At 41.4% G+C, this 18,644-nt stretch overlaps 1 long non-coding RNA gene across 1 annotated transcript in view; it reads right to left on the reverse strand.

Moving 5' to 3' along the window:
• LOC137541802 (uncharacterized) overlaps positions 1-18,644 on the reverse strand; it is a 1,009,411-nt gene that overhangs the window by 362,847 nt on the left and 627,920 nt on the right. Inside the window, exon 5 of the long non-coding RNA XR_011025275.1 lies at positions 1,401-1,444. This is a non-coding gene — a long non-coding RNA (uncharacterized lncRNA). The remainder of the gene's footprint in view (positions 1-1,400; positions 1,445-18,644) is intronic.

Consider the following 18,644-nt stretch of genomic DNA (forward strand, 5'->3'; position numbering starts at 1 on the left):
CCGCCATGCGTAATTACGTCACTACGCAATGCACGCATATTTGACGCGTCATTGCGTCCCGGGCATGCGTATTTTTAGCCGCATGCGACAGTGGCACATGCGTACTTTCAAGCCGCCATGCGTAGGGCGGCGTGGGAACAGATGTTGCGTCAAAAAAAACGCATGGGGATGCGAATTTGGCTGTCAGGTTATAAAATAGGCCATAAAAATTCTGGTTATCACTGTATGTTATGTAGTTTAGTGCAAATGTCGCTGTAAATTCCCGTGTTGTTGCTGTGATAGGATGGCCAGGGGAGGGAGGGAGGGTGGGTGGTAAAATATATTAAAAAATACATATATTTATTTAAAAAAAATCAATATTTATAAAAAATCAACAAACAAACCTGGGGGCTATCAGACCCCACTAACAGACAGACAGTGGGGAGAAAATGGGGGGGGGATCACTTGTGTGCTGTGTCGTGCGGCCCTGCAGCTTGGCCTTAAAACTGCAGTGGCCTATTTAACACAAAAAGCCCTGGCCTTTAGGGGGGGGGGGTAAAGCCTGTGGCCCTGAAGAGGTTAAACCTGGCTACAAGGATTATAGTTACAAGAAAAACACAGAATCCAGGCTCATCTTTTCAAGCGAAGTCACTTAAAGAGGAACTCCAGTGAACATTTTACTGTTGGCAGGTGATGTAGCTGCTGCATGGTTTTTGGCAGTTGGAAACAGCTGTAAACAGCTATTTCTCACAAAGGTTCAAACTTTTCTTGTGGGAGGGGTTACTTGTGGGAGGGGTTTCACCACAATATCAGTCATACAGCGCTCTCTGATGGTCTGTTTGTGAAAAGGAATAGATTTCTCATGTAGAAGGGGGTATCATTGGGATAAAGTTCAATTTTTGGTCTCAGTTTTTTCTTTAAATAGGGTAAAATAGAGGTACTAAAGAGGGTGTGGCCAATCGAACAGCAAAATCAGCTAACCCTTTGCACACTCTCATGCAAATGCTTAGCTGTAGGAACAGCAATGGTTCCTGAATGGTTGGTCTGCAGTGAGTATTTGCATAAGATAATTTACATGAGAGTGTGCAAAGGGTTAGCTGATTTTGCTGTTTGATTGGCCACACTTTCTTTAACACCTCCACTTTACCCTATCTAAGGCTTCTTACACACTACATGCAATTCCGATTTTTTTTATATGATCCAATTTTTGATTCCGATTAAAAAAACATACTAGCATGCAGTACTTTTTTTAAATCAGAGTCAAAAATCGGATTGTATAAAAAATCGGAAATGCATGTAGTGCGCAAGAGGTCTAAGTGTCCTCACCTGAGAATATGAGCATGGATTCTGCATTTTTCTTATTTTTGTATGAGGTGAATTTTTGAGCAAGAAATATAAACATTTTTATAAATAGCACAAACCTTTTGATGACTGGTGGGAAGTGAATTCAGAGTAAATGATTGATCTGTACAATGAAAAAAAAAAAAATCACTCAAATTTGTTAATGAAAATAAACTGTATCACATTTACTACCCAACATTTGATGTTACAAAATTGTGGTCTGAACCATGTGCATACAGTATAGTAGTAACCTAAACTAACACACAATGGCCTCAATTCACGGAGCATTATCAAACGTTTATCAAACACTTTATCAAATGTTTGATAATTTACCTCATAGGTAAAATCTCATTTTGAATTCACTAAGGTGTTATATATTTGTTGAACATTTTATCGGTAAAACATTCGATAAACATATAACACCTTAGTGAATTTAAAATGAGATTTTACCCATGAGGTAAATTATCAAACGTTTGATAAAGTGTTTGATAAATGTTTGATAATGCTCCGTGAATTGAGGCCAATATATACAAACATTTTAAAATTATAGGTGACATTTAAAATCTATTATTTGCTTCCCTATTTTAGTTCACTTGTTTTGATTGAGGCAAAGGCGACCTAAACATCTTACTTCAATAAAATATTTCTCACAGATAAGTCAAATAAAATAACAGCATGGGCACAATACTTAGATACAATACGTTTATTACTAACCCAAGTGCAGTAGCATAGAAGCTCTTACTGTATTTTTATCTCACTCTATTTAATTGTGAATATGCACTTGGAAAAATAAATAAAACATACCTCTTTTTTAGTGGTTTGACTGTTATCATTAGTATTATTTCCTTACCTTATTTTCTTCCTTTTATTTCCTAAATTATTATTTAATTACTAATATTTTATGTTAGTGAACACATTGTGTTTATTGTCATTACTACTGCTTTACTGTACCACTGTAAAATTACTATTATTACTTGTTCATGCATTTCTCTTCTGTTTCCTTTGCCTTGCACTCATCGGGTTATTGCGGCTTACCCCTCTCTCTGCAATCACATTGGTAAGTGCTAGGGACTGGGAGACCTCCATCTATGTGGTTTATGCATAGATACTGTAAATTGCACAAAACATTTTAGAACATGTGAATTCTTTTCTATATATAAGAAAGAACTCCACACATTTAAAGGAAAGGGACAACAAACGATGCTTGTGTTGAGCAAACGGCCAAAAGCCAAGTAGAATAATTTTGCTTCACAGTTCACAATTGCAGGATAAATCCTAATGAATTTAGTTTGTAAATGTAATCATGAACTGTTATTTCACAATTTTGAGTAATTGTTATGTAATTTAGTTCTGACTTTATCGGTTAATAGCAAAGCTCCCGTACATGCTGTTATCACCAAAAATGCTAGCTTTGTTAAGGGGAATAGTGGGGATAGGGCCCAAAAAATCCAAAAAGACCTTGTAGCATTTGAGAAAATCGATTTTGGAAATGCAAAGAAAAAATGGTTCTTTAACTCAGAAAAATGACAGTTTCAAAGCCATTTTTCCTTTGCATTTTCAAAATCAATTTTCTCAAAAACTACAAAGTCTTTTTGAAAAATTAGTCCCACCTAATGTTATAGTATGTGCTTCACAATAGCCAGAGATTGTGTCCATCCCTTTTACATAACCGAAGACTGGGCTTCAATGGGCTTCGTATTTCTCCATGCTGCTTTGAAGAACCTGGTAAGGAAGGTACCATCAATAGTCATGGATTACCCTGGCAGGTAGTTGCTCTCGCAGTCATTTGAAGGTGAAATTAAATAAGTTGCGGTGGCTAGTGGATTTAGCATTTATTAATATAGTGACCTACAATGCGTTTCATGGGTGGTATCGCCATTACGCAAAATTATGAATGGATTACGCAAAATCAAGTGTATGTCCAAATTGTAATTACGTATGGGCGTAATTTTGAAAAACTATGTGACATTTTGCATAATCGTAATTAGCAGATTACGCTTATCACTAGCTGTGAGGCCTCTTGCACACTACATGCGATTCAGACATTTTATACGATCCGATTTTTTATTCCAATAAAAAAAAGTACTGCATGCTGCTATGATTTTTAATCGGATCGTATATCAACAACAAAAAAATCGGATCGTTTATCAAATTTTGCATGCGGCACAGTGCAACTGATTGCAAAACTGTTGGCTCACAGCAATGCACACGTTGCAAGTTTCAGAACCTCATCAGTCATTTGTAACACAAGCATACCATGGGCAGTGCTGACTTGCATTATTATGAAGGAACTCGACACACCAAGGACCCAATGTGATGATGTCGATGGGCCCATTGTGAGACCATTCCAGAGCATTGCTGTTTGAATATAACTCATGTTTTAACACACTGCATCACACATAGGGCTTGATTCAGTAAACCGTGCTATCTCATAGCACAGCAGCGCTAGAGTTTTTGTGCTCGTTTTCACGATTTCGTGTGAAAACGCTAAACCGCGTACAAAAACGATAGCGCGACCGTTCTGTGAGTTAGCACGGTTTTGTGAATCAAGCCTATAGTGTGAAACCACTGTGCACAGGCAAAGGTTTTATATATTGCCAACATCCACATCCTTTACTGTGCACAGATTATTGTCTTTTGTTTTTGGTAACATTGCTATTCAAACATTTTCAGTGGAAACAAAATACATCCAGGTTCTTAATGATAACCTTCTGTGCAGCACATCAAAGCTCACTCATGTCCAACCACACAGGAGAAACCAATTCCACCCAACTCACTCCCAGCATAACAACTCGTCCATTGCCTCAGGACATAGGGACAGTGTCTTCCTGCATACAGGGGCAGTCCAATCAAGGGGCCTTCTTCATTTCACTTTTTCTCCTGACTTTTCTCCTAACTTATCAATAAAATGCCTTTCAAGCTACCAGCAAGCAAGAAAATACTCAGAATAATTTTTACAGAACTTTTTGGTACTTTTGCAATTGCAGAGTGCCGAAAAGTTATTTATGATACAAAATTATCTCTTAGGAAAAAACCTACGAGAAAAGGTGAATGGAATAAGGGCCAACATATTTTTATTGATAACCAAAGCAGTCCAAATGTTGTCACATAATAGACATGTGACCCAATTTGGACAATATTTGGTTTAAAAGGTGCAAATAAAACATCCTAAATTAAAGTGAGACTTGCAAGAAATAAAGACAAAAATAAAAATAAATATTTAAAAAAATGAGAAAAAAAATCAATCTGTCATATTTATCATTTTACAGAGTTGACAGTATGTAAATCCATTTCACCAAAATATACAGCAGTTCACATATGTTATTATCAGCAGGCAGCAGTATTACCCCCTTCTGGTTAAATGTTATGCTTGTCTGACTTTCTGTTTGGTTTACACACAGTTATTAGTTAAGTATTCTGATTATTTGCACACTGTTATTATAATTATTAGATTTCATTTATACTGTGATAATATATTCAGTGTGTGTGTTTCATGACTCACAATTCCAGAATGAGGGGCTTGAGCTTTCCCTTTCTGGGACCTGATCCAGAATGGCTGCTGAATGAGATATCTGATTTAAAACTGTGTAATTCCACGACTTTAACTACCCGTGACTCTGTAGCACTGGTACTCTTCGTTTATCACACAAAATTATTCAGATTTCCTATACTAAGTCAAGTGTACTGGTTTTGCATATGTGTAGCAAGGCAATTCTGGTCTGGAGACGGTGGGGTAGAAAAAAAGGATATAGCATTTGGCCACTGATTAGGGATGGTTGGAAATGCCGAATTCGATTCTGCATGAATTCTGATTTTGGCAAATGCCAATTCTGTTACTGCAGTATACTGACGGTAATGCAATTTCTGGATTCCAAAAACAGATTGGGTTTTTACAAAATTCATAATATTTTGTGGAAGGTCTTAATTTTAGCGGACATTCACAAAAAATTATGGATCTGTTAAAAAGCACTTTACATTACTATATACTTGTAACTAGTTAATTGGCTAAATACTTCCGAACTCGGAAGCATTCAAGCAATCAGGGAATGCAGAACTTTTAAATGGAAATTGGATTGACGGGGAAATTATAGGCCAATCAAAAGACTTGGATACTACTGAGTATTTTCGAGTCTTCTGATTGGACTAAAATTTCTAGCTTTCAGATTTTCGCTCTACATCTCTGTGGTCACTGATTAGTCCAGTACTACTGAGTATTTTTGCTTTTCTGAATTTTCACTGTAAATCGGAAACCGGGGAAATTGAAAATACTCGGTAGTACTGGACCAATAAGAGAATGCTGTGCTTTACTGCGAACATCAAAAAACCTCGGGAATTTTAGGCCAATCAGAAGATTTGAAAATACTCAGTAGAATCTGAGAAGCCTATAATTACCGCAGCAATCTGATTTCCATTTAAAAAATTCTGCATTCTCTTGGTTCAATGCTTCTGAGGACTGTGATTGGCCTAACATTACTGAGTTGCAGTAAATCGGATTTCTGCGGAAATCTGTGGAAATTTCCGATGCCAATTTCAGATCTGAAAATTGGAACTTCCTGCTCAGGTGGAATTTCCGACCATCCCTACCACTGATATGATTTGCAATCTTTTCCATAGCTGACATATAATGAGATGAAACTTCAACTTAGTTCTTCCTTGTTTTTGTGGTTTTCCCCATAATAACACTGTGTTTCCCGCTAACTAGGATGAAGTCTATTTAGTAAATGAGTGTCTAGTGTATCTTCTAGTGTGTGAAAGTCTCTGGTCTTATCCAAGGCTGATCACTTATTTGCTGTGTACAGTGGATTTAAATGACATGACATGGGCTGACATTCCATCTGCTCTGCTGGGCCATTCCTGTTCACATTAATCCCGGCAAACACAGAACTCTGCTCCCAGTTGTCACTTATCAATATCGCTATACTAAACAGTGTTTAATCAGGTCACTGTGAGCTCCGGGCAATGTCTGCATCAACGCAAACATGACTATTCACTTCCACAACAAATATCCCCAGACTTAAGCAGCTGACAGCTATTGATTTCCTGCTTTCTTCACTCTTGCCGTCGATATGAAAGCATGGAGGCTCCGAATGGGGGAATATGGCGGCTCAATGGCTCATTATAGCCACAGCTGCCTTTCCGGAAAGGCCTAATGGGGTAATGTCTTTGTGTTCAATAAGACTACAAACATAGTCTAATAAAAGATTTGTCTTTAACCAGTTCACCACTGAGGGTTTTTTCCCTTAAGGACCAGAGCAATTTTCACCTGTCAGCGTTCCTCCCTTTCATTTACCAATAACGTTATCACTACTTATCACAACAAAATGATCTATATCTTGTGGGGTTTTCTTTGCCACCAATTAGACGTTCTTTGGGTGGTACATTTTGCAAATAATTATTTTATTTCAAATACATTTTAACAGGAATAATTTAAAAAAAAAGGTAAAAAACATTATTTCTCAGTTTTCAGCCAATATAGTTTTAAATGAATACATGCTACTGTAATTAAAACCCCCCTATTTTCTTTGCCCATTTGTCCTGGTTATTACACCATTTACAGTAAATGATGTCCCTATCACAATGCATGACAATATTTTATTTGGAAATAAAAGTGTATTTTTTTCAGTTCTGCGTCTGCCACTAATTACAAGTCCTTATTTGCAAAAATACCTTTATGACCTACATATTAAAAAAAAAAAAAACTCTAAGGTAACTATTTATGTATTTCTTTTTGTCACTTTTTATTTTTTATTATTATGTTTTTATAAAAGTGTTTTATGTTGGTAACTATGGGAGGAGAGGTAAGTGGTTATAAATGGGGTATTTTATGTATTTTAATTTAATGGGATGCCTTCCCCCTCACTTTATTTCTAGTATTTATTGTGTACTGCATACACATGTTACAGGCAGTAATGTGTGTATGCTTTACTTTCATTTCAGTCAATGACTACTTGCATATCATTGATTCTGGTGATTATTGATCACAGGCACTTGATAGGTGATCTATTCACTTATCAGTAAACTAACGGGAGGCGACAAGAACATGCACGAGAGCGATTGTTGCAGCAGACAGATATCTACGTCCTTGGGACTATAGATGAAATCCTGCAGGGCGTAGATATACTGCCACACAAATGGTATAGCTATAGTGGTGAATGTGACGTGCTGATATCAGCCCACAAGTCCTGAGAGCCATGAGGGGGTGATTTAAGAAGATTTCCCTAAAATAGCATTGCCTCACAAAGCAATAAGTAAGCTGGTAACATAAGTATTTCTACCCTACAGCCAAAGAAAGCTTCCAACATGTGGGGGCAGCTGATAACATAAGTATCTCTACCCTACAGCCAAGGAAGGCTTCCAAAATGCTGGGGCAGCTGCTAACATGAGTATCTCTCTACCCTTAAACCAAGGAAGGTTTCCAACATGTGAGGCTGCTGGTAACATGAGTATCTCTACCGTACAGCCAAGGAAGGCTTCCAACATGTGGGGAAGCTGGTAACATGAGTATCTCTACCGTACAGTCAAGGAAGGCTTCCAACATGCAGGGGCAGCTGGTAACATGAGTATTTCTACCCTACAGCCAAGGAAGGCTTCTAACATGCGAGGGCAGCTGGTTCCATGAGTCTCTCTACCCTACAGCCAAGAATGGCTTCCAACATGAGGGGGGGGGGCAGCTGGACACATGAGTATCTCTACCGTACAGTCAAGGAAGGCTTCCATCATGCAGGGGTAGCTGGCAACACGAGTATCTCTACCCTACAACTAAGGAAGGCTTCCAACATGCAGGGCAGCTGGTAACATGAGTGTCTCTACCCTACAACCAAGGAAGGCTTCCAATATGTGGGGGCAGCTGGTAACATGAGTTTGAGTACCCAACAGCCAAGGAAGGTTTCCAACATGTGAGGGCAGCTGGTAACATGAGTATTTCTACCCTACAGCCAAGGAAGGCTTCTAACATGCGAGGGCAGCTGGTTCCATGAGTCTCTCTACCCTACAGCCAAGAATTGCTTCCAACATGGGGGGGGGGGGGCAGCTGGACACATGAGTATCTCTACTACTAAAGCCAAGGAAGGCTTCCAACATGCGGGGGCAGCTGGTAACATGAGTATCTCTACCCTACAGCCAAAGAAGGTTTCCAACATGCGAGGGCAGCTGGTAACACGAGTATTTCTACCCTACAGCCAAGGATGACTTCCAACATGGGGGGGGGGGGGGGTGCAGCAGGAAACATGAGTATCTCTACCACTAAAGCCAAGGAAGGCTCCCAACATGTGGGGGCAGCTGGTACCATGAGTATCTCTACCCTACAGCGAAGGAGCCCCTAATTACCCTTACGCACCCCGCACAGCAATTTATTGCTGCTATTGGGCACCTGGTTTAGGTGCTGGGCGCTGAGCAAAAGCGCCTGCTTCCACAGTTGGGGGCCACGAGGACAAGGTCCTTCAGCACCGAAGGCTGAGACACCAAAGTGCGCCCCTCCATCACTCCTACTCCAGTAGTTACACACTGACTGCTATTAGACTAAGAGGTGCCTCAGAGCCCCCAAACCCCTCCAACACCTTAATCTCCCGTTATCTGGCTTGCGGTCACTGCCATGTAGCCTCTTTTCTTATTTATCTCTCAAACACAATAGGGGAATGATAGCTGAGTGAGTTGTGCGCCCCCTCCTACACTGCGCCCTGAGGCTAGAGCCTCTCTTGCCTCGGCCTAGCCCTGCAAAAGGGAAAAGTCACAGGGGAAGGGGGGAGGGAGGGTATTCAGAGGGGAAGTCACTACATATGGTTAAAGAGTTGATTAGTCACTATAAAGGTTGGTTATAGAGGGGAGAAGTCATGATTGGGGGAAGCAGAGTAGCACTTGCAGGAAGGTTTAGGCGAATATCAGCAAAAGAAAAGCAGGAAGATGCAGGGGAATGCTAGTGATTCATAGCACCTTGCAGGTGGTTCAGGAGCAGGGAGAGTGTTCAGAGTGCCAAAATGGTTAAAAATGAGCCTGCCTCTGCAGATCTGCTTTTCTGCAGAACACCTTCCACACTGCACCATGAGAGAATAACATGTACTGTGACACTATGACCCTGCTATGCAATGCGATGCCCCACTTTTGAGGTTTTGGAAGGGGACTGGACTAATGTTCTTGTTTTTAGGACTGCTAGCTACAGTGGTTTGCAAAAGTATTCAGCCCCCTCGAAGTTTTCCACATTTTGTCATATTACTACCACAAACATGAATCAACAAAACGGAACATCACCCTGCTGACAAAAAAAGGTGTGGGACCTGCATTTACTCCACTGACAGGTTAACGATACCAGGTTCACAACAGGAGTACAGAGTACAAGGCACATTTTCCTGTGGTTCCACCAATCTGGTATAACTGATCCTGTGTGCTAAATGCCCCAATGTTATGTACGTGGGAGAAACTGGACAAACTCTGCGCAAACGTATGAATGGACACAGACAAACGATACCAAATCTGAACTCCCAGTTGCTACACACTTTCGTTCCAACGGACACAGCATGTATGATCTTCATGTCACTGCTTGAAGGGTGGCTTCAAAACTTCAAATGATCGATAGCAAAAACAACATTTATAAATTGGTTCAAAGCAGTGGACAAGGGCTTGAATAAGGACAAACACTTTTTATATTGGTATGAGGCTGATGATATTTAAACTCTTTCTCAGCCTGTATAGCTAAACTTGTGAACTCAGAATTTACGATACCTCTGTGTCAGTCCAACTCGCAGGTCTGTGAGCATGGTGTAAACAAGGATCCTTATCTCAGCTAACAACCTCTCACCCCATTTAGATGTTCTGTTTCACTTAAGGCATCTTAATGACATGATTTATGCTTGAAAAAATCTATGTTTTCCCTTTTAATGTTGCATGTATATAGCTGTCTGTACCATCAGCCTGCAAACAAACAGGATTTAAGCCCGACGAAGGCTGCAAGGCCAAAAGCTTGCTTATTCTTATTCTTTTTAGTTAGCCAATAAATGGTATCATCCTGATTTAAAACTTCTTGCTAAACATGAATCACTTTTATTGGAATTCCATGGGAAAGACCAATACAAAGTGATGTACACGTGAGAAGTGGAACGAAAATCATACATGATTCCAAACATTTAAAAAAAACAAAAAACTGCAAAGTGGGGTGTGTGTAATTATTTAGCCCCCTAAGTCAATACTTTGTAGAACCACCTTTTGCTGCAATTACAGCTGCCAGTCTTTTAGGATATGTCTCTACCAGCTTTGCACATCTATAGACTGAACTCCTTGCCCATTCTTTGCAAAACAGCTCCAGCTCAGTCAGATTAGATGGACAGCGCTTGTGAACAGCAGTTTTCAGATCTTGCCACAGATTCTCAATTGGATTTAGATCTGAACTTTGCCTGGGCCATTCTAACACATGGATATGCTTTGTTTTAAACCATTCCATTGTTGCCCTGGCTTTATGTTTGGGGTCGTTGTCCTGCTGGACGGTGAACCTCCGCCCCAGTCTCAAGTCTTCTGCAAACTCCAAGAGGTTTTCTTCCAAGATTGCCTTGTATTTGGCTCCATCCATCTTCCTATCAACTCTGACCAGCTTCCCTGTCCCTGCTGAAGAGAAGCACCCCCAGAGCATGAAGCTGCCACCACCATATTTGACAGTGGGGATGGTGTGGTCAGAGTGATATGCAATGTTAGTTTTCCGCCACACATAGCGTTTTGCATTTTGGTCAAAAAGTTCAATTTTGGTCTCATCTGACCAGAGCACCTTCTTCCACATGGTTTGCTTTGTCCCCCACATGGCTTGTGGCAAACTGCAAACGGGACTTCTTATGCTTTTCTGTTAACAATTATTCTTGCCACTCTTCCATAAAGGCCAACTTTGTGCAGTGCACGACTAATAGTTGTCCTATGGACAGATTCCCCCACCTGAGTTGTAGATCTCTGCAGCTCGTCTAGAGTCACCATAGGCCTCTTGACTGCATTTCTGATCAGTGCTCTCCTTGTTCGGCCTGTGAGTTTAGGTGGATAGCCTTGTCTTGGTAGGTTTACAGTTGTGCCATACTCCTACCATTTCTGAATGATCGCTTGCACAGTGATCCGTGGGATGTTCAAGGCTTTGGAAATCTTTTTGTAGCCTAAGCCTGCTTTAAATTTCTCAATAACTTTATCCTGACCTGTATGGTTTGTTCTTTGGACTTCATGGTGTTGTTGCTCCCAATATTCTCTTAGACAACTTCTGAGGCCGTCACAGAGCAGCTGTATTTGTACTGACATTAGATTACACGCAGGTGCACTCTATTTAGTCATTAGCACTCATCAGGCAATGTCTATGGGCAACTGACTGCACTCAGACCAAAGGGGGCTGAATAATTACGCACAATCCACTTTGCAGTTAATTTTTTGTAAAAATGTTTGGAATCGTGTATGATTTTCGTCCCACTTCTCACAAGTACACCACTTTTTTTTTCACGTGGAATTCCAATAAAATTGATTCATGTTTGTGGCAGTAATATGACAAAGGGCTCGATTCACAAAGCGGTGCTAACCCAGTTAGAGACTTTAGGCGTGATAACCATTGCACCACGCTGGTGAAAAGCCAGTTAAGGCGTGATAAGTTTAGGAGTGATAAGTTTAGGCATGATAAGTTTAGGCATGATAAGTTTAGGCATGATAAGTTTAGGCGTGATAAGCTTAGATAAGTTTAGATCACGTGCCAAGTCCCGCACGCAAAGCAGCGCCATTAAACTCTATGAGAAGTGCACCAGACTTGCTAGCGCAAAACTTTGGATCAACTGTGCACTGCGGTGCTAACCCAGTTGGTGCTTAAACTTATCACGCCTAAACTTATCACGCCTAAACTTATCATGCCTAAACTTATCACGCCTAAACTGAGTTTAGGCGTGATAAGGGGCTTTTCACCAGGGTGCTAACTGTTAGCACCGCTTTGTGAATCAAGCCTATAATGTGGAAAACTTCAAGGGGGCCGAATACTTTTCCAAACTACTGTAGCTGCTTATACTCTAATGTCAAAGAAGGTGAAATTAATATCTGTCCATGTTCCACTGGGGTTTCTCGCAGATTTCAGACCACGCAGATGCGTTACGCACTCTCAAAATACAATCCATTACCTCAACAATCCCACAAAATTTCAAACCAAATCTCCACTCCAAACTGTGATCATAACACTATAAATCAATTTATTTCGATGTTTCTATCATTATAGCAGCAAGAGAGCAGAAAATTGTATCCCGTCACCTCGCTAAGTGATCTGCCCTTCACAGTGCAGGAAAAATAAAATCTAAAAACCCCACCACACGCAGGTTGAAGGGACCCACATAACTACATCTGTCATCGCCCTGCAGGATAAATAAACGGCCGTGTCTGCGCTCCACAGAAACTAGCGCTTGCGTTGAAACTTCTCGGCTACAAGTATCCTCATAAAGAAGAAACTTTGTGACCTGGAACGAGAGCAGATGAAATGAGATGTCAGGGGATAAAGTACATTTTTATTTATAGAAATCTGAAAACGGCTGGCTTTTCTGCAAATTACACTGATGTGGCGTGCAAGATTAAAAGAAACGTCTCCTGACCGCCTTCCGCCACTGTGATTATATTTCTTTTATCATTATTATCATTACACAAATCTCAGCAAGATTCCTATTACTAATAACATTTCACAAGTCGTAGGTGAGCCGAGAAGAGCGCAGACCGGCTTTATTGTAGCTCGCTGCTTGTGACTGTACTCGGGAATAATTCTATTCTCATGTTTTTTCTCAACTTTTTTTTGTGTCTGGCCAATTGAACTCTTGTGATACTCGGCAAAATTTAATAGAAAACTCAGAAGAAATTGCTGTATTGTTGACTTTAAAAAAACACCCAGAGACTTCTGGATCATCCATATAAAACCCAAACATGATTAGCAAAATGGCCGGCCGGGTGTAACTCGCCTCTGTTCTGCAGATATTGAGATGGGCTAGGTCGCCGTGCTTATTAAATCGGATCTGAACTCAGAACTTCCTCCCTGCTCTAAAAGATAAGCAACAGCATAATAACCTTTAATGAAAAACATTTTTGTTATAGCTGATACAAATCCTACAATAAATCTGCAGTGTGCCTACTTCCTGCTTTCATGAAAGCAGACATATTGTTAACACACTGGGTTTACAAATTATCTTTTCTGCCGTGACAGTCAACTGTCACATGGGAGAGATTAAATTACAACTTGTGATTAGTCACAGATAAGGGGGAATTATATAGGCTAAACTCTCTAAATACACACAGGGTGCATTTCTCTATGAATTTGTTCTATCCTTTGCAAGAGTTCAGGTCCACTTTAAAAGTGGGTGCTAATTGGAAGGACCTGTCTGCCAGAATCACAAGAGAACTCCCCTGTTTTTGGTAAGAAGTGGTTCCCTCTGTGATTTGCCTTTTAGATCAGAGATACTTGTACTTTGACCTCATTTTCTGCTGAGACATCTGGGAATAGCACTGTGAGAGCTGCACAATAAGAAGAAATGCATATGCTAATCCACTGGTGCCACATCTGCAAGAAAAATACATTTGATATGTATAAACGGGGGAGCAGCGGCGATCGGAGGGTGCCGGACACTTCTTCTAGCTAGCCTAGAGCTAGCTAGAGGCTTTACACTCATTTGGGACAAATATTTTATTATCGGGCAAAAAGTAACAAAAGGTTAAATTGGTTTCACTTTATATAGAGAACTGAAAGGGTTAGGCCTCAGTGCTTACTGCAAAGGGAGACTGTGGAGGCAGTGGAGGCAGGGCTCCATTCACTGCTGCTAAGAACTAATTATACATTGTGGCAAACAGTTATGCTCATCCATATCAGGGTACCCGGGTAAACCCGGGTATCCGACCATTTTTCTGCTATCCGGGTCGGATCCGGATACCTATCTGCGGATATCTGGCCGCATAACCCGGGTACCCGCGGATATCCGAATCCGGGTAGAGAAAGTAAGGAAATGATGTCATTGAGCCAATCACAGGGCTCCCAGCAGAAGCCCTAGCAACCAATCACAGAGGGGAACCCTGGCCAGCCCCACCTTACCTCATTGAGCCAATCAGAGGCCTCCCAGCCTAAGCCCTGACACCCAATCACAGAAGGGAACCCTGGCCAGCCCTCCTGTATAGTAAGGAGGGCTGGCATGATGAGACAGATCGTCCTTGCTTGTGTAGCTGGCTGGCTGCTCACTGACAGACTTGCTCCCGTGCTGTTGGCTTAGCAAGTGCTGTATACAGTGATAAACCTAAAGCTTTGAGTGCTAAACACCTTCACTACACTATTGTTCTATTGTTTTTTTTAGCTAGCTAGTGTAATTGTTTGCTTTCATTCACTCAGTTAGGTCCTGTCTGTGTCTGTGTGTGCTGTGCAGGCCAGCAGGACAGTATAGGGAATAGGAGGATTACTGTGTTATTGTATTGTAGTTAGTACTTTAGTTAATTGTTATGGTGGGTACACACGGTGCATTCCTGCACTCGATTTCCCACTTGATTCCCATCGACTCGATTATTTCCGACATGTCCGATTTGCGTTTCGATGGATCGTTAGGTCAATTCGCATGTAAAGTATGCCAAATTGACCTAACGATCCATCGAAACGCAAATCGGACATGTCGGAAATGTCGACGAGAATCGAGCGGTAAATCGAGTGCGGGAACGCACCGTGTGTACCCACCATTAGACAGATAGTGTGCACTGTCTGTCCTCTACTCTGCAGTCTGTCACTCCGTGCTGATTTGATTTAAAGTCCAACCCCAATTTTATTAAAGTAAAAGTACCCCACTTCATCTGGTGACATCATCACGTATAAGTTGTTTTATGTCTGCTGGCACCGGCAGCCATGGGAGGGGCAGCAAGCGCAAGAGGACGGGGAGCAACATTACGGCCACCCTCAGAAGGTCTGCCGTGTCAGTGTCGACCCCAGCGGGCAGCCTACCCTCAGTCAGCGAGCTTTTCGCTCCAGGTGCCACGATTGAACTCAGGGCTGTTAGCCGCAAGGAGTTTGAGGAGGATGTTCTGGGTTTTGAGGAGGGATGAGCATGAGGAGTTCAAGAGGCTGAAGCAAGCTGGCGCTGGCTCCCACCGCCACAGTCCACTGCTGCTGATACCACCACCTATATTCAACCCAAAACACAATTGTGGTGTCATTTTTTGGAGGTGTCTGGGCTGAAAACTGTCATGTCCCAGTTGTGCGGTTGGACTTTGGACACAATGTGGGCTGCACGACCGTCGACCGCTGTCTGGAACCTAGTCCTGATGTTAATAATTTACAGGCCCTTTTTTTTCAATTTGTTAACAAAATAATAAATTAGTGTTTCCCTTTAAAAAAATGCATCATTTACCCTAAAAACCCTTTTTAAAGCTATTTAAAGGGCACTTCCGGTTTTTCTATCCGGGTACCCGAATAGGTCAGGTACCAGCGGGTAATTTGGTCGGATATCCGAATTCACTCTGATACCCGCAAGGTCAGATCCGGGTACCCGAATTGGATCCGGGTATCTAGGGATCCGGGCGGGTATTAAAAAGTACTACCCGAGCAACCCTGGTGGCAAAACAAACACAGAACACAGAGAGTTACTTTCCTCAGCAACTATGTGTGAAATAAAGACTTCTAGGGCCCGTTCTCACTTGAGCGGGAATCGTGCGATTCACGCTCAAGGCAAACCGCCAGCGGTTTTTTAAAAACCACTACAACATGTAACACATGGCAGTGTTCTCACTGCCACGTTTGCCGTTAGCGTTAACCGCAAACGTGTTACATGCAGCGGTTTGCCGGCGACTCGCGATTAGCATGCATAGCACCGCTAATCGCGATCGCTCCAAAACCGCCGCAGTGTCCAGTGATTTTTCGGCGTTAATAGCGGAAAAATCACTGCCACATTTAATTGCCGGCGTTTTGCGGTTTTAGATGTGAACGGACCCTCAATTGTGTGCTATGCAAGAGTTTGGGTCTGCAGCATTACACTGGACCTGTACTCACAAAACAGATCAGCTTTAAAGAGAAACTCTGCTAAAGTCTGACTAGAGAAAAATTGTGCAATGTACAGTCTTGCTTCCTCTCCTTAAGTATTAATTATAAGAACATAATGGGCTCTATTCGCAAAGCATTATCGCGTTCGGTAAATGCTGAAAACAGCTGATTTTGCAGATCACCTTCCCTAATTACACTTCGCTAATTACCGCACAGAAAATGACTATCACCGACTAGTGAAGTAAATTACGGTGTTGTGCGGTAAATGGCTCAAGAAATGTCAAGAAATTACAATTCACAAAAATTTACGTATTTAGTTTACTGGGCAAAACTGTTCAGTCTTGTTTTTTTTTTTTTTTTTTTAACCCATAGCAGCTGATAACTGGCTCTCCCTATGCTGTCTCTGTGCGGTAGGTTTGACAGACAGGCTTTGGGGGGGGGGGGGGGGCAGGCAGCCAATGGGGAGAGTCACACAGCTCTGCTTCTCACTCTGATTTGATGAGATGGGGTATGGGGCAGGACTTTCACTGTATCAGAGCAGAGGGGGGGGGGGGGGAGTTATTTGCTTCCCTTTAGATGTGAAAATCATTATTATGCCATACAAAAGAGATCCCCTTCGTGGCTGCAGCACAGCTAAAGGGATGGATAAGGAAGGATCCGCAAGCCAGACAATGGTTGAAGAAACAGCTTAGTATATTTTATTTTAAACTTGAACTATGATTAAGGCCAGATTGTAGGCCCGACACGCGTCAGTTGATCCTGTGGTTTTGTTGCACTTGTCCTGTGGAGTTTAGAATAAAATATACCAAGCTGTTTCTTCAACCATTGTCTGGCTTGCGGATCCTTCCTTATCTATGTATGCGTTTGGCTTGGCTCTCCAGATCCTGCGCCGACTGGTATGAGGCTTAGGGGGTAGAGCGTACATGAACGTTTCTTCATCTACATCTAAAGGGATGACTGGGATGCACTGGACAGAAAACCTCTGAGTGATACACGTGGCTACCTGCCTCACCGCTGACCTGCTACTATGGAAGGAATATGTGACTATGGCAGGAATATGTGACTATGGCTGGGATATTAGATTATGGATGAGATATTAGACTATGACAGGGATATGTGACTATGGCAAGGATATTAGACTATGGCAGATATATTACACTATGGCAGGAATATGTGACTATGGCAGGGGTATGTGACTATGGCAGGGATATTAGACCATGGCAGGAATATTAGACCATGGCCAGGATATTAGATCATGGCTGGGATATTAGACCATGGCTGGGATATTAGACCATGGCTGGGATATTAGACCATAGTAGGACATTATTAGACTGTGAATGTCTTTGACATGAATTGTTCAGTGTGTTCTGTAAAGTGCTTTGGAAAATGTCAGTGTTATATAAATGCATAATGATAACAATAGATGAGCTTGGAAATGCTGGCAGTAGTGGTTAGATGAGATTATTCCATCTTCTCCAGCAATCAGAGGTCAAGGTCTGGAGACAATCTCTCTGTGCTGAATGCACACTTATTCCTTACATAGAAACCCACTTTTCTTGAGAACAACTCAATACTTTCACTTTGCCTGTATGTAATATACGGAGTAAAGTATTTTTTTTAAGATTGACTGCTTTGTTTCTGTGTGCATACAACATAAACCACAAGCATTTCACAGTATTTCCAATATAAAACATCATACGGGTGTTCTGGTAGTTGGTGTATTAGCGCTGGTAGTGAACAAGAGTAGCAATGGTCTATGTAGCAAGGTGTGTGTGTGTGTGTGGGGGGGGGGGATGGCACCCCTGACAGAGCACACTGCTGCATGCTTGCTCTGAAGAGAATTGTAAGTATATTGCCAGTTTGGGGAATTTGTAGCTGGAGCAGATTGAAATGGAAAATAAAATAATTGTTCCTAACACACTGGAAAACGATTTGTGCAGAACTGATCATTCAGTATTTACTGCAGTTTGTTTATTTTTTAAAGTAGGCAGAAAAAACAAAGTTTTGTAAAAGTAATACCTCTTATTATTTTTTAATTATCATTATTTAAATTATTGTATTCATAATTATTAACAATAATATTGTATTAATTGTTGTATTAATTATTATATAATCATACTAATATTATAAATGTGAAAGTCTGGATGTTTGTTACTCAATCATGCAATAATGGATTTAAATGAAATTTGGCAAAAGCACCAGCAGCACATGGGACTCAGCTCCTCCCTCCCTCTCATCGGGTCCCCCTTCGTGCTTCCCTCTCCATTGAAAAAGTCCGGCTGTGGCGGGGAGTTAGCAATTCCTCACCTTTCAGGCTCCAGGTGATCCCCATGTGTCGATCGCTTCGGCG

Source organism: Hyperolius riggenbachi, chromosome 12, assembly GCF_040937935.1.
Source record: "Hyperolius riggenbachi isolate aHypRig1 chromosome 12, aHypRig1.pri, whole genome shotgun sequence".
Classification (NCBI taxonomy): domain Eukaryota; kingdom Metazoa; phylum Chordata; class Amphibia; order Anura; family Hyperoliidae; genus Hyperolius; species Hyperolius riggenbachi.